We start from the raw sequence: 3991 nt of genomic DNA on the forward strand, positions 1-3991 counted from the left end.
TTTTTTTTGTTACCATATGATGCGTGCTTCTATTTTTTTTTATGAAATTCTGGCACTTGAACTTATGCCATTGCATTTTTAATATTTTTGGTATTCTAAATCCTATTCTAAACTTTTGTTACTCTGTACTTGTGTTATGAACTCTTGTTATTCTGAACTCTTATTATTCTGTATTCTTGTTACTCTATATCCTTGTTATTGTGTTCTTTAACTTTGCATCTGAATATAACTCTTTTTGTTCTCATATAAATAGGAGTGGTAGTGGGAAAGATTTTTGTCCTACCCGCCCTACCCTCCTTGCACTCCACTACTATCCACCCCACCCTACCCGCGAGTAGTAGACTGCTTTATCCTAACCCGCCTCCATGGGTACTGCCCCGCCCCGCCTCTATAAAAATTAAATAACATTTTAATTTTTACACATTCATATATAAATTAAGGTAAAAATTTAAAATTTATAACTAAATTAAAATACAAACATAATATTTATACTGTTCGAAAAATCGGGTGTTTGGTGGATCGATAAGGTGAATGAAGGAGCAAGGGGAGGAGAGGATTTGGACCTGGGCGTGAGCTGTTGGAGTGGTGTGTTTGACCTGTGCGTTGACGTGTTGGCAGGTGGGGCCACCTGCAAGGACACTCCGATGCTAAAATCAGAGTTTGTACGAATAGGCGACCAATTAGGGTTAGAAGGGTGACGTACCTCTGGCCCATTTATACTCTATACTTGGGTGGGCACCTTGTTATCAGGTCCATCTTTCTGGAAGCTTCTGCTAGTTATCCAGGTTCCTTGTGGAATGGGACGTAACGTGCGGGTCACCTCCTGGCTCAGGTCGATGGACCCGTCGAGTCGATGACTCATAACCGGATCCGGCTTATTAGTGGGCTGGGTCGGAACATATATAATATCAAATAACTTGAAATAAAAAAAAGTTAATACTTGATCACTACAAATTTAATACCATAATAAAAAATTGCATCATTAATTAAAATATAAAAGAGTTTTTAATCCTTATTTTTTATCACTTTTCACATCATCATCATCATTAAAAGTTTGAAGGTCAAGATTCAAACCTAAAAATAAAAAAAGATAGCAATTAATAAATTAATTAGTATTATGTAAAAAATTAACATAAATAAATATTAAGTAATATATCATTTTTACTCCCTAAGGCTGTCCACAACCAATTTTGACCACACATCAAAGCTTCAATTATGCTTTCTTTGAGTGTTTTTGCGATGAGAAAAAATTACACGACCACCTGTACTAAAAGCATATTCATAAACAATAGTGGATACCAGAATGACATATATATCCTTGGCTATTTTTGCAAGAACTTTAAATTTCATTTGATTATTCTTCCACCATTTTAATACATTAAAGTTAGGATCATTTGAAAGATAAATTTTCTCCTCAAGATAATGATCAAACTAAACATTTACACATGAACTCTTTATTATTTTTCTTCTTTTAAGATACATCATATAATCATCATCCGCAAATAGGCTTATATTTTCATTTTTATCAACTTCTTTTGTACCAACATGTGACACATCAGAACTCATTTTTTTTTATTGTATTCATTAACCAACTCATTACACAACTGATGAATTCTGTCAATTTATTTGAAACATTCTATTTGATCTGGATACATTTTTTTAAATTAAAACTAAACCCCAACCATTTTGTATCTAGGATCTAAAACAGCAACAACACTCATAATGTCATGAATCTCAAACTATTTAAGTTAATCATTATGATTAGTAAATACAAAGTTCATAAAATGATAAATCATATCATAAATGCACAAAGAACAGAATGCACAATTATAAAATTAGAATAAAATCAAAAGTCAGGATGCATAAAAATGATCATTCAAAGCATAAATGTACAAAAATGAGAATGCACAATTTTAAAATTCAAAATGCATAAAAATTATAAATAAAAGCATAAATGCACAAAAATCAGAATGTACAATTACAAAATCAGAATAAAATCAAAATTCAGAATGCATAAAAATCAGAATGCACAATTGCAAAATCACAATAAAATCAAAATTTAGAATGTATAAAAATGATAAATCAAAGCATAAATACACAAAGATCAGAATGCACAATTGCAAAATAAAAAACATAGTATAACAATGGGTTTTACTCAAATCTATAACATCAATACTATACTATTCTACTTTTTTTCATGTTGAACAATTCTACTCTCCAAAAATTTCCAATCTATAGTAATTTTAGGTTTCCTTCTGTAAGAACCGCAACTAATCAACTAGTTAATTAAGTGATTAATTGCCCAAATTAGACTTTGAAAAGTTAGAGTGAGAATTTGAGGATTTAAAGGTAATTTTTAGACTAAGTGGGTTTTTCTAAGTCAGAAAATGTGCTTTCTGCGAAAAATCGCAAACCGACAGTTGAACCGGTTGAACTGGTTGAACCGGTTTAAGTCTGCCCGGTACCGCATGAGAAAAAGTAAAAATCGGCAAAAACCTTAGAAAAATGTTAGAAATGGGAAACCAGGCGTTAATTTTAAAGGTTTGACTCGAAGTCGGGCCAAACGGGCTAAAAACGCTAACGGGTTGGATCGGGTCCAAGTTGGGCCCAAGCCCAACATATATAAACACTAAGTGAACCCTTTTCACATTCATTAAACACACACACATCAGAATTGGAAGAAGGAGAGGAGAAGAGATTGAGTACTATTCATCTCAATCTTCCAACGCCCATATCTTGAGCTAGAGAGCTCCGATCGCCGCACCGTTTGCGGCTACGCGTTCCTCGTGAAGAGCTCTACAAAATCCATATAATAAATTGGTAAGAAAAATTCGAAATCTTCTCAGTTCCTCTCTTGAAAATTTCGGTTCCTAGGGCTTTGGGGTTAAACGAGTTTTTGTGACTTTGGATGTTTAGGTTTGCTCTAAGCCTTGCTTAGCCTTGGGTTTTGACATCTAAATCTGTTGGAAGAGGTAAGAGCCATTAAAACCTTGTAAATTTATGTATAATTAGAACCCTAGGTTGATTTGAGGTGATTTGTATGCATATTGTTTGATTATTGTGGCTTTGGGAGCTTTTGGAACTTAATTGTGCTTATTGGAGTGGAATTGAAAGCTTGGATTGTGTTGGAAAGTATAGCTTGTGCTCATTTGGGTTTCGGTGCATAAAGGGAATCGGCCAAGGTATAGTTTCGGTTCCTCTATGTAGTATATAATATTCATGGACACTTAGGCTAGTGATCCATAGGATAGGGTTGAATTTATGTGATTGTTGATGATGGTTGGTTGATGTTGTATGTTGAGTTAAAATGGTTATGTTGAGAAATAATGATATTGAGATTTTGATGTATGATAAATGGGGGTGAATAACTATTGTTATTTATGGCTTAGAAGCATGAATGAGTTTGATGATAGAAAATTGATAATTGTGATATGATAATATTAATGTTGAAAATGATGAAGTATGATGAGAGATTGGTATTGATGGTTGGAGAATGGTGAAATGTGATGAAAAGATGTGGTAAGTGATGAATTTTTGACCCAAGAGGGTAGTTGCGCTGTGAATGGGAGGTTGATGTTGTTTTGGTTGGAGGTGGTTTGAGAATTGTGAAAATTTTGGTAAGTTGTGGTGAATTTTGCTCGATCATAACTTTTGCCTCGGTTTTCGAAACTGATTGAAATTTGTTTAGAATGAAAGATCTTTAAAAATCCTTTAAATCGATATAAAGCTTGTGAAATTTGAAATTTTGTAGAGGAAGTTATGATCATTCAAAGTTGGTGTTAAAAATATGAAATTCTGCAAAGTTGCAGAATTTCATGATTTCTGATATGTGCGGGCGCATACCCTTGTGCGGACGCACACCCTACAAGAATTTTGACCTGTGCGGACGCACACACCTGTGCGCACGCACAGACAGGAAAGTGCGTTCTGTTTGCAGCGCTAGCACAGCTTGTGCGCGCACATATCTAAGGAAAAACTTCAACCTGTGCAG

Source organism: Arachis ipaensis, chromosome B8, assembly GCF_059453495.1.
Source record: "Arachis ipaensis isolate K30076 ecotype BB chromosome B8, ASM5945349v1, whole genome shotgun sequence".
NCBI classification, from domain to species: Eukaryota; Viridiplantae; Streptophyta; class Magnoliopsida; order Fabales; family Fabaceae; genus Arachis; species Arachis ipaensis.